This window comes from Ictidomys tridecemlineatus, unplaced genomic scaffold (assembly GCF_052094955.1).
Source record: "Ictidomys tridecemlineatus isolate mIctTri1 unplaced genomic scaffold, mIctTri1.hap1 Scaffold_89, whole genome shotgun sequence".
Taxonomy (NCBI): domain Eukaryota; kingdom Metazoa; phylum Chordata; class Mammalia; order Rodentia; family Sciuridae; genus Ictidomys; species Ictidomys tridecemlineatus.
Window position 1 is genome coordinate 402567 of NW_027526129.1, and position 13686 is coordinate 416252.

The window sequence follows — 13686 nt, forward strand, 5'->3', positions numbered from 1 at the left end:
TCACTATGAGGAGAGTGTTCCCTGAACAAAAGAAATCATATCATGACATCTACATTTCCTTTCTAGTATCCAAGGTCTGGTAGATGAACATCCTGAGCAGTAAGTAAAAATTTACCCCTTTCAAGTGATTAGGACTTCTCAGGAGCTACCTCACAGTGCTAGAACTGAGATAGTGATCCATGAGACTAAAGTTTGGGGAGGATTGCTTAACAATGCATACTTCTTCCCCACTGCTCTAATTCTTGTATCAAAGCCTTCAGGTCAAGTCCACACCGTAAAGACATTCCTAAAATTATATCTTCCTGGGGTGGATACACAGATTAAAGTTCTTTACTTGCTTTTTACAATTACCCTTTGTGTTTGATTTTGGGGGTGAGTGGCCAGACCTAGATTTTGTATCTGGCCTGGGACTTCTGTCATATGCTTAGTTCATTTTTGGTGGAAAAATTAATATATCACTGTGTAATCAATAATGTCAATGTTATGTAATATTTGATATTTGAACTCAAGCAAAGCCATTAGCATTTAATTTTCTTAATTGTTCATGGCACCATAGCTGCTGACATGAGAATACACGAGACCTTCATCAAAACAAGCTACATCCATAAATCTTTGGCTATACAGGTTACTGCACCTAGAATGTTTTTGTGCCTCACAAAAGACTTCAACTTACCCTTCAAAAACCAGCTCCCACAGCACCTATTTTGGTATAGTCTTTCCTAATTTATCTTGAGCAGTAGGACAACTTATTCCTTGCTGTGATCTCCACGACTCTGGAAGCTGACGAAGGAGGATTGCAAGTTTAAAACCAGTCTCATAAATTGATTGAGGCCCTATGACACTTAGATAGATTCTCTCTCAAAATAAAATATAAAAAGGGAAGGATAATAGAATGAATCAGACAGTATTACTTTATGTGCATATATGATTACACAATCCAAGTAAATCTACATCATGTAAAACCAAGAGATTCATTCTACTATACTTCCTACTCATAAACCCCCTTCATTCCCTTCACATACTTCTACTTAATCTTGTCTACACTCCACTTTATTGTGAATTAGCATCAAGATATCAGAGAAAACATTTGAAATTTGGTTTGGGGGGATTGTCTTATTTTGCTTAACATAATATTCTCCAGCTCCATCCATTTACCAGTAAATGCCATTTTATTCTTCTTTAAGGCTGAGTCATGTTTCATTGTGTGTGTGTGTGTGTGTGTGTGTGTGTGTGTGTGTGTGTGTGTGTGTGTGTATATATATATATATACATATATACATATCACATTTTCTTTATATATTCATCTTTTGAAGGACACCTACATTTGTTTTATAGGTTAAGTATAAAGATCTGCTCACGTATTTGGTTATAGAGACTCAGCCCCAGATACCATGCTGACTTGAGTAGGGTACACATGAACAGGCAATTGTAGGATGCCAAATTAAGTAATCATAGAGGTATGAGAAAAAACATTCTTATCAATTTTAAAGGTGGAGCTTCTTTCTTGGGATGGAACAGTCCATTCTCTTGTGCATCGTCAGCCCACATAATATCTCTTTTGAGAAGCCTGTTATTACTTTCACTGGCAAATAAATTGCACATGGTTTTGGCTTTTGTTTTACATTCAAAATTCACAGGTAATAATCTTAAGTATGCAAAAAGAAAAAATAAAGAATAGGATGAAAGAAAAAAAAGAAATATGATTTTTTAAACTCAGCTCTCAAATGCTCTTTCTTTTAAGTGACGACTATTTTCATCTTGCCAACTTTGGAAGGCCGACAGTATCTAAGCTTTGTGGCACAGAGAGGGAATGGCCAAGTATTTTGGGCTTTGTGTTTGGAGTGGTGTGAAGACTATCAGGTTCAGGAACACATCCTCTTGGACTGAAAGAGGAATGTTCTTCACCCCATAGTCACTGCAGGTTGAATGAGATGTATGCCCACTCTATGTTCAGGACCTGTGTCAAGCATTACACATGAACTATCCAGAAACTTGGCTTTCATGAATTTTAACCGTTGTTGGTGGAATGAAACACTAAACAACAAAGAACAAAAAAAAAACCCACAAATTCAGATTTTGAATTATAAATTTGAATGAGTTCTGTGAAGTAAAAGAATACTTTACTGAAACTTGTAGCAGGATTTAACTCACTCATTCTTTCCTTTTTAAACTCACTCCTTTTTCAAATAAATATAAAAACAACAGAATCAAAGGAACTAAAGAGAAGGGAAGTGTGAGACGTTGGGTGTGCCTAGACTTCTTTCCTCATGTAGGTGATGGATATTGCCTAGAATTGACTTAAGATTTCCGTGGGTCTTGTTATCTGAATCACAGGACTTGCTCAGGACTGCCTGCCTCTTTCAGGATTTATATAAAACACACCACTTCCTCATTATTCTACTTATTTTGTATATTAAAGTCCACAAGTTCCTGCAGTCCAGTCAGGAACCAAGAGATCCTATGATCATGATTCACAAAGGTGGAATAGGCAGGATCTCAAAGAAGATACACCTGCCATGGAAGGTCTGAGCTCTAAAGTCCAGAGAGGTTTCTCAACTGGGAGTGCAGAGAGAGAGGTACACCACACCCCTACACACCCCTTACCTCAAAAAAAAACTAGCTAGTGTTTATTTTTTTACTCTTTAAAGTTTTCTTTGGGATTTTTTCGATATATATGACAGAAGATTGTATTTTGACATTATACATATGTGAAATATATCTTATTCAAATTAGAATACCATTTTTGTGGTTTACATGATGTGGAATTTTACTGGTCATGTATTCATATATGAGCATAGGAAAGTGACGTCCAATTTTTCTACTTTCTATTCTAATATTTTGTTGTTGTTGTTTTTATTGTTGTTGTTGTTGTTGTTGTAAGGACTTTTCCTTCTTTAACTGGCACAACCCATCCAACAATTCTATGAGTTATGTATGGCTATAATTATCATTTTATGAAAGAGCAACTTAGCCCCAGAAATTTTTACTCACCATATACAGTTACATAGCTAATTGCTATCATCAAAAAGTAGGGCTCTGGAGCAAAATCTTGTGATTCCATTTTCCGTTGAAAGTTCAAGAGACGTTCTAGAAACCCTGGTTGATGTTTCAACCTCACATAGGTAACATATTTGTTTCCACATCCCCCAGAACACTCCCAACACAGTTACAAAATGCTGCAGAACTGCTTGTAAACACAAATCCACAGACGACCTTTTGTTTACTTATTACTAAATATGAATTCACTGAATTCTATGAGTCAGCAGACAGTCAGAGGTAAAAGGAGTTTAGCCATTTTGCCATCAGAATCATTCCAATAGTCAGGAAAACAAGAAGGAAAAGAGGTCAAAACCAATAAATCAAAGAGAACTGAGAGAATTAATCAGTGAGGACAAAAATGTGCATCATGGGGTTATGTTGAAAAAGCCTGAAAAGCCTGCACACTGTCCCCTCTATGTGGGCCAGTGACCTTCTAACTTGCCTGGTGGGACTGCAGGCTGGCCTTATCCAGGGAATGACCTGCTCACTACCATGCAGATACCTGTAAAATGGATCTTTTAACATTTCTTACTGATTTTGTTACCGAGTCCTTTTTATTTTTTATTTTGAAAGAGAGTTTTGCTAAGTTGCTTAGGACTGCACTATGATACAGATTAAAACTGATAATCCACTGGCTTATGTAAGCTCTTCTTTTCAACAATTTTGCCAAGAGTTTTGGATTGATCATAAAGCAGTTATTCCATAAGGAATATTCCATATTCCCTCAAGGTCCATCCATTGTAGAATGAGCTCATTTATCTATTAAAACACAATTACAAAAACTGAAAGGGGGATATAGGACTATGACTCCCCAACATAACCTCAATAATGCTCTATTTGTTTTAAATTTTCTAAATTATGACTCAGAAGGTCACACTGCACTGAGTGACACATGTCTTCCATAGCAACAGGCCCTTTAGGACTTACAGACTGATCAATGTAAAGGACAAGACACAGTGATTATGTGGGGCAGAGGTCATGCTTGTATTTTTCCAGAAGGTGCTTTTTGTCCTTTTGGATAGCTGAACACACCATCAGGCATGGAGGACTTTGAACCTAGATTCAAATGACTGAAGATCGACCCAGAGAAGCCTTCACTCAAAAGTTAGAAAATATCATATTTTGTCCCTGTACAACTAAAAACAATTTTTTAAAAACTCAAAAGAAGAGAATAGGGACCCTGAGAAACCGAACAAGGAAGCTAATTTCATGGAAGGACCTGAAGAAATTGACAATATGGGCTACAGGAATGATTTGACAGCAAGGGAAAACTAAAACTCCAATGGTGATGCTTGCTGCAGTAACACCTCTATTGAGCTGTTGAGTAAAAGGGAATCAGAGAGAAACTTATTGTACATATTTTCCAGATCCACCTCTAGTACACCCAGGTGTGTGGACTGGAGAATCCATCCCAGTATCTACTAATCACTCACATATGATGGGAGGACTTACAAACACTCATATTACTCTCAAAGATGTGACTGGATTTAATTATTCTGGCTATGTTGTGTTGGTTCCATGATAAACATGCTGGCTGTCTAAAGTGTTATTTGAGGGAAAGACAGCAATTAGGAGACTTAGACCAACTAATTGTACTGTTAAAGGAGATTTAAAACCTTATATTAGATGAGTTATGGGACTTTCCCATAACAAACCAGTCATCTCAGCAGAACGTCCATGAATAATACTTCATTGTCCTAACCATTCTGCAATAGAAATAGGCACTTTTCCTAAGTAGATAGATTGTATAAATACTTTTACACTACAACATAAAGTGCCTAAAAATAGTAGGTATATTTTGTACTGGTCTCCTAAAATTGACAAAAGGCAGTTATGCAAGAGGACTGCCAAATTCCTGGAGGATTTGTTAGCAACATCTTGACTTTCAGCAAAGGTGGCATTCAGAAAGATGTTTGGTACTTAATTGCTGCCTCAGAATTCTTACATTTTACTGACAAGTCTTTACCAGACTTTGTAGGCAAGAATTGTAAGGAAAGTTTTTGCTATGGCTTATGAGCCTGTGTTCAATTACCTTATGTCTTAATTACTGGAATGTATAAATTAAATGAAAGATTATAGATATCTTGTAACATGTAGTAAATGTAATTTAACTAACTGTATCACCAGATATAATAGAGGAAAAGGAATACTCCATCAGCCCTCTTTTGTCTTATTACCAGCTAATATTTCAGAGCCATGGTACATTGAAGCTGATTTTCAAATCTTACAACAAATATATGCCTATCTAGTGAGATCTAAATGTGCTCATAATAGTGGGTGTTGTTGCCTTGGTTTTTTTTTATTGCTTCAATGGTCACAGCTTCAGTGGCCATATCTCAAAATATTCAACATGCAAATTTTCTTAATAATTTGGCTCAGAATACTTCCAAGGCTCTTCATAATCAAATAAATATTGATGAAAGAATTGAGACTAAGCTAAATGCTTAAGAGGCTACTGTCATTAATATTAGTAATGAACTTTCAGCTTTGAAATTCTAGGAAAGACTTAAATGTCTTGCTAGCCAAATACAATGCTTCCCAATGGATTGGAAGAAGGTTAAAAACCATTTGTTTTGGTATTTGGCAAAATAATAATAACAGCTTGATTTTTTTGGAGCTACATCATTGTATTCAAGATGTAAAAAAAAAAGTAAAATTGATTTTTTGGATTCTACTTTTTAGCTGATCAAATAACCCTGGAAACATTCTTAAACATTCTGCATGTTATATTCTTGTGTTGTTCTCTTTGCTACTAATTCTCTATTGTAATAGTAGAATGGTAAGCCTTCAAAATAAAGATTCATGGATTCAAAAAAGTGACCCATCGCCTTCTTTTTGAAAGAAAAATGTGGGAATATTAGGGGGGCTGTTGGGCTCAATGACTGGCATTTTCCTTCTTGTGATTGGAAGAGGTTCTGTCGGTTACTTTTGTAGGGACCTAGATATTGCCTGAATCTTTGACGTAGCCGAATGTGTCTTCATGCATGGGTGTTTCTTCCCACAGCCCCAGGGGTTGAATTTCTCACCTGTAACCCTGGCCCTCTTGACCTTTTTTGGATGAAACTTTTTAAAGAATGAGGGTCTCCCTCCCAATAAAAGCTCACTTCTGAACAGGTTAGCTCTCTCTCTTGCCAGCCTCTGGTGACTTTCCTCACTCTCCCATTTGGGGAGCTTGAGGCCGAGAGCAGAGGAGCCATCCTGAAGCTTGATTTAAAGGTAAAGTGTGTGTGTCTGTGTTTTATTTGGTATCCCAGGAAATTCCCACGAGTGACCTTAAGTTTAGCTGCCTGCACTGGTTGTGGGCAGCAGTATAAGACCAAGATTCTGTAACATAATCCAGAACACACATATGCATACTCATTTACACACACACACACACGCACGCACACACACACACACACACACACACACACATACATATTAGATGCTCAGCTCCTGTTCTTAAACTCTGACTCATAAAATGAGCAGCAAACCATATAAATCACACACATGCTCACACACATAACAACCCCATATATACAGACTCGCACGCACACACACACACACACACACAAACACACATAATATGTATACATATACACACATACATACACATTTTTTCATGAGAGGAGACATGAATTTTGGTCCTTAATTTTAAAGTATAGAAATTTTGGAATTTCAGAGTGATCATGATCATGAAGAAAGATTTTAGATTTCTCTTGTTTTGAAAAAAGTATATTTCAATAATTTTAGCTGCTAGATCATTAGAGAAAGAAAAATTTTCTACAATTTGTTTTCTTGGATCAAAAGTTCCTTATCACTATGAACGCATTATCCCGTATTTCTGGCATCACATTTGGTTTCCACTCCTTATTTCCCCAGGGACTTAGAATAAATAAAATATCATCCTGGTTTCTACATCCTATGGCTTCATTCTACACAGTGTAAGACAAATTCCTTTGTCACTTGCAGCTCCCACCTCACTGCAGTCTCTCTCTGGTTTGGTGCATGCATCTTCTCATACATAAAGTCCAGGTCCCAGTGCACTCTACTGCAAGACAAAGTTGGTTTATTACTCCCACTCTAAATCCTCTGTTTTATTTATTTTTATTTTAACTTGTTATATATGACAGAAGAATGAGTTACAATTCATAGTACACATATAAAGCACATTTTTTCATATCTCTGTTTTTATAGAAAGTATATTTACATCTTTAAGGTCTTCATGTATGTATTTAAGGTAATGATATCCATCCTCATTCCACCATCTTTTTATTCCTCCATGCCCCCTCCTTAGTACTTGCACCCCTTTATTCTATCTAGAGTTTGTAAAAATCCTCCCATGCTCCTCCCAAACCCCATTATGAATGATCCTCTTTATATCAGAGAAAACATTTGACATTTGTTTTTCTGGAATTGTCTAACTTTACTGAGCATTATCTTCTCAAACTCTATACATTTACCTGAAAATATCATGATTGTATTCTCTTTTATTGCTGACTAATATTCCATTGTGTATATATATATCATTTTTTGTTAATTCATTCATCTACTAAAAGGCGTCTGTGTTGGTTCCGAAGATTGGCTATTGTGAGTTGTGCTGCTATACACTTTGATGTGGCTGTTTCCCTGAAGTATCCTGTTTTTAAGTACTTTGGGTATAGACCAAGGAGTGGGATAGCTGGGTCAAATGGTGATTCTATACCCAGATTTCCAAGGAATCTCCATACTATTGTTTATATTGGCTGCACCAATTTACAGTCCTATAAGCAATGTATGAGTGTACCTTTTTCCCCACATCCTAACCAACATTTATTGTTGTTTGTATTTTAAATAGCTGAATTCTAAATGGAGTGATATGAAATCTTAGAGTAGTTTTAATTTGCATTTCTCTAATTGCTATGCATATTGAACATTTTTATATATTTGTTAGTTGATTATAAATCATCTTCTGAAAGGTGTCTCCTCAGTTCCTTGGCCCACTTATTTGTTGAGATATTAGTATTTTTGGTGTTTAGCTTTTTGCCTTCTTTATATACCCTAAAAATTAGTGCTCTATCTGATGTGTGAGATGTAAAATGTTGCTACCCAGATGTAGGTTCTCTATTCATCTCACTGATTGTTTCTCTAACTGAGAAGAAACTTTAGTTTGAATCCACCCAATTATTGATTCTTCATTTTAATTCTTGTGCTATAAAAGTGTTATTAAGGAAGTTGGGGCCTAATCTGACATGATGGAGATTTTGGCCTACTTTTTCTTATAATAGGAATGGTGACTCTGATTTAATTCCTCGGTTCTTGATTTACTTTGAGTTGAGTTTTGTGCATGATGAGAAATAGTGTTTTAATTTCATTTTGTTGCATACGGATTGCCAGTTTCTCCAGCACCATGTGTTGAAAAGGTCTCTTTTTTTCTCCAATATTTGTTTTTGGTGCCTTTGTCTATTGTAAGATGACTGCAATTATGTGGGTTAGTCTCTGTGTCCTCCATTCTGTATTATTGGTCTACCAGTCTATCTTGGTGCCAATACCATGCTGTTTTTGTTACTATTGCCCTATAGTACAGTTTAAGTTCTGGTACAGTGATGCCACCTTCTATATTTTCTTGCTAAAAAGGGAAGATCAGAGGGAAGATCTTATTCTAAGATATCTAAAAGCAAAAAAGAAAAAAAATAAAAGAGAGATTAGAAAAGGGAATTTAGAGTCAATCTTGTATTTTCTTGAAGTATTGTACATATTGCAGTCATTATCCTCTTTTTCTTTGAGATAAGATTTTGCCATGTTCTCTATGTTGGGTATAGACCCAGGAGTGGGATATCTGGGACAAATGGCAGATATATCTTTTTAAATGTCCTCAGAATTACTCCTGGATTTGTAATACTCCTGCCTCAGCCTCCAGAGTGGTTGGGACTACAGGTGTGTGCCACAGTTTCACTAGTTGTTCTTGAGTAGAAATATGAAGCAAGTCTAGTTTTCTGTATCATTTTCTCATGTGCATGAACTGTTTTTTAAATCCTGCAAACTTTGAATCATTCCCTCCACCTGGATGTGAAAAAATCAAAGTTGAAAAAAAGTGAGTGAGTTTCCCAGGGACATTCTCAAGAACACTTCAATCATTTTTTCCCCAGATCTTTTTCATTTCTTTCATTAATCCTTCTAGAATCATGGGGAAATTAGGAAATTAAAGGCACAAATCACCTCTTTAGTTAACCATGTTGATGTGATTAGTTTAGTTGGCTTTTTCACTACTGTGACCCTGACAAGAACCACTGGACTCACAGTTTCAGAGGTCTCAATTCATACATGGCTTACTCTGTTTCTGTGGTCTGCAGTGAGGCAGAATAACATGGCAGAAGAGTGTAAAGGAATAAAGAAGTTTAGGGGATGGCAGTAGGAAGCAGACAGAAACTCCACTAACCAGGGACAAAATGTATGCCCTGAAGCCAGGCTCTCAGAGACCCACCTCTTCCACCAATATCCTACCTGCCTACAGTTGCACCCAGTTAATCCTTACTGAAGAAATAATGTACTGAGTAGATTAAGGCTTTCACAGTCAATCACTTTATTTCTGAACTTTCTTTCATTGCCTCACATATGAGTTTCCGAGGGACTCCAAAATCATAACAGTGATTCTCATGTATGTTGTGGGTGAGAAATAATAAGTGAGGATTGACAAAATGGCGTCACCTTCCAGTTTTCCAGCTCAATGTGGAAAAGATGGGGAGATGCCACTCTACCCATGCGAGTCAGCAAATTAAGTACTGTAAGTTTTTGCTTCTAACACTTAAAAATAAATCTTCCTGTTGCTTTGTTTCATGGGTGATATTTTTATGTTTCACAGGGAGACCCCCAATTATGTGGATCTTACAGCCTGCCTAGTATAGTGTTGAACTGAAAAATGTGAATAGAAAAATAATTCCTTTTCAGCAGGAATAGTAGTATGGAATTCTCAGATGGTCAGAATTTTAGAATTAGAATATGATAAACAAGCCTCAGTGTTTGGGAGAGATAATCTGAGAAGAGTTTAGCCTTTTTTTCTGGATGCTGGTTTTGAGCTCATGAATTTGTGTCTAGTAATCAGGACCTGAGTCAAATTCCTAACCATGTTAGTCCAAAATGCAAGCCACAAATTCACATTTCTTTTGGAAAATTCCATTCAGTTGACTTAAATTTCAATAGTTTTTAAATCACCCAATTTCTGCTCATTTGACATCACTAAATGTGCTTTTGACGAAAAAACAATACTCATATTGTGTTTAATTATGTGAAACACATAGATAAGAATGTTTGATCTCATTCATAATTTTTTCCTTCTAAGATTTACAGACAGGGTATTATCTTTGGAGGATAATAAAAATGCAGAATGCTTTTGTTTCATCTCTCAAATCCTCTAAATGTACCTTCTGTAGTAAAACTTGAGTAGTGCCATAGAAATAACCACAAATTTAGACATTAAGAAATTATGTATGGGCAAATTATCAAACTATGAATAGTTGCATTGCTCAAGAAATTGTAGTTTTAAATCTATACATGAACATTTTTAAAATAGCTACTCATGAGATCTAGTTATGAATAGGAGTGTTTGAATGTGCTTGATTTTTTCTCTTTCACAGATTTTTGATCAAATATTAAATACAATATAAATATCCTGGAATTGTGCAAAGGCAAATTAAACATCTCCTTTATGATATGTACAAGTCTGAACAACATCATGAGCATCCAATGCAGATGAACTAGATATTTGAGCTGTTCCACTGAGGCTCTTGAAAAGTTGACAGCAGAGCCCCAGGGAAAACCTGGCCATGCTCAGGGTGGAGCTTGCACACTGTTTCAAATAGGATGAGAGCTGGGAACTTCCTCCAAAAGAAGTGCAGTTTTACCAATGACATTAAACTGGTATTTTCTTTTTGCCAAAGACAAAAGGGAACTCTACAATACTTACCTTGCAGTAGTGCAGAAACATTCCAAAGAAAGACAAAGATGTTGTCTCAGAATTTCCCAGCTTCTCAAACAGCACATGTAAATAGGTTCCACATGTATAAAGTGAGAGACAAAGCCAGGTCACTATGATTGTCATTCTATAGATAAGAGCCTGACCAATCTCTTACTCAGAAACTAGACCAAGCAATGAGGGAGGTAACATATAGGTGATATATAACAACTCCAACTCACAGAGAGAGAAAGTGAGCACATTCGCTCCTTACCAACTCCATTTAGAGAGCTCCCCTTAGCCCAAAGTCATAATGATGAGATAAGAGAAGTTGAGATTTTATGCCCAAATTCTTAGGTTTATACTCAATACACATTCCCAGACTTGAGTGCTTCTGCAAGGTCCAGCCTGGCATTCTGACAGGGCATTTCATTTGCATGTCTCTTTTGTATGTTGGCCCTTCCTTAATGTAGTATTTCCCAGTCTAAAAAGGGGGTGATATTTTTAAGTTACTTTGATGAAGGGATTTTGCTTAACACAGTCTATTCAATCACAGAGGGCCCATTGAGAGCCTCTGGTGACATTTTTTTCTTACAAGTTGGTCATAAAACTTTGAGGTTTTTCCTTTTTTCTCTGCAATGCTCCTAGTTCAGCATCCAGCCCTTCTTTAAAATTGACTTCATATGAATCCTTGGAAGCAGTAATAATATCTTTCTGTTGAATGGCAAATGTAGCATTTTGAAACAATGAGACTTCCCTCTACCTCACACAAATGTGAGCCATGTTGAGTGTCACCCAAGTCTGTTGTCAGACAATCTGGTTGACTTGAGCCAGAGGGAAGACTGAGTTCCCTATGTCCTCTGAGTGGTACAGTGAGGAATGAATGACTGAGGAATCATCTCCAGGCCATTCTCCCTCTCATTGAGTCTGTTCCTCCAACTGTGATGCTCAGATGGCAGCGCAGAGGCAGGCATGCTCATGTTCATCAAGGTGGCCAGTCACAGCACATTTTGTTTATTGCCCCCATGCATCAACTCCATTTGTATGAAAACCCACAAAGGCTGGTGCTTCTTTGGCCTGGCTGGCCAGCAACTCAGATGTGTCATACTTACAATCCCATGACAGAGTGTTCTATGTCATACAATCCCTGCCCCACTATCCCAAAAGATAAGAGAAACACGGAATAAAAGAAATGGTGTACAAGAGAGTCCTAGCAGCTATTTTAACCATGAAAAAGCTAGTTCTGCAAAAGTGACTCCATAGTGGCAGAGGAGAAAACTGTGGCATGGATAAATTGCCCAGTATGCTCTATAATTCCTCTCATCTACATGGAGGGGGACTCTCCAAAGTTCAGAACTGTCCTGTTAACTGAGAAGAAAATATGCAATATAAAATAAGAACCCATAATGTGTTTCAGATAGTTGAAGTAAGAACTTGCTGCTGCTTTTTAGAGGAGAATGTTTAAGGCAGTGTAGGTTTCATATATTCTGTACAAATCCTGCCATTAAATACTGTGATAGTAAAAGCAAATGTGACTCCATTTTGTTTTGTGCCTCCATTCTATAAAAAGACCATGCCAAGTAGAAGGGTCATGACTGGGTCAAGATGTTCTTTTCCTTTTGCTATCAAAATTATTAAGGACATAGAACTACCTAGTGGGGCATGGTTACTATAACTCGGGTAACAGGGCTCTTTTTCTATAACTGGGGTAACTGAGCCAACTGTGATTGGTTAGGCTTCCTACTGCTTGACTGCACTCTTCTGCTTCTGTAACCTGGCTTGCTTGCATTGGCTGCACCCCAAACATCCCTTTTGTGGTTTTCAGGGTTATAAGAAGCACCCTTGCAATTGTTCAGGGCTGATCAGGGAAACAGATTTATATTCTGTTCTGTGGCCACTAGTGTGCTTCAATAAAGGCTTGATTTGATTATACAGAGTGGTCTGGAAGTCAGTTTATGAAACCCTGGGATTAAGCTTTAACTATAACAGCTGGGGGCTATAGCATCTTAGGATGCTCCTCGTGCTGGCCTGTCAAATATGAGTGGACTCCTCTGGGGAAAAGGCCAGATTGGATGCAGTTGCTTACACCTTTCCTGGGACAGGATGAGATGTTGTCACTGTCTCCCTGGACCTCCCAGTGGGCTCTTACCTTTGCCTGTGGCAGGATGAGTCATGACTCTGCCCCATTGGAGGACTTCCTGTGTGACCTCATCTATCTGTATCTGGGGGCATGGGGAGACATTGTCTGTGTCTCACTGGAGGCCTCACTGTGGGGTCTCATATGTTCCTGGGGGCAGAATGAGACGTGGTCTCTGCCCCATTAGAGGTCTCCCTATGTGACCTTACCGATTGTTGCTTGTCCTGCATCTGTTCTGCTGTTTGTTGTTTCTCCAGCTTCTGCCTTCCTATTTGTCATTTGTCCAGTGTCTGTTTGCCAGCCACCTGTCTTGTATTTATCTGTCCCTGTGTTATGCATGGGTCCTTTTTTTGTTCTCACAACTGCTCTTCTCTCATCAGGACTCCTTCTCTTCACCATCATCATGGGACAAGGAAGCTCTATAGAGATCTCTACCTGGACCCCTTTAACTTATTTTCTTAACAATTTTCAGAACTTTTGTTTGTTGGTTTGTTTCTGTTTGTTGCCTTTGTGTTCTGTGTTAATTTCTGCCTCAATTGTTTCTAAAGAGAAAAAAATGGACAACCAACAAAAAAATGAAACATAAATTACATCTACACAT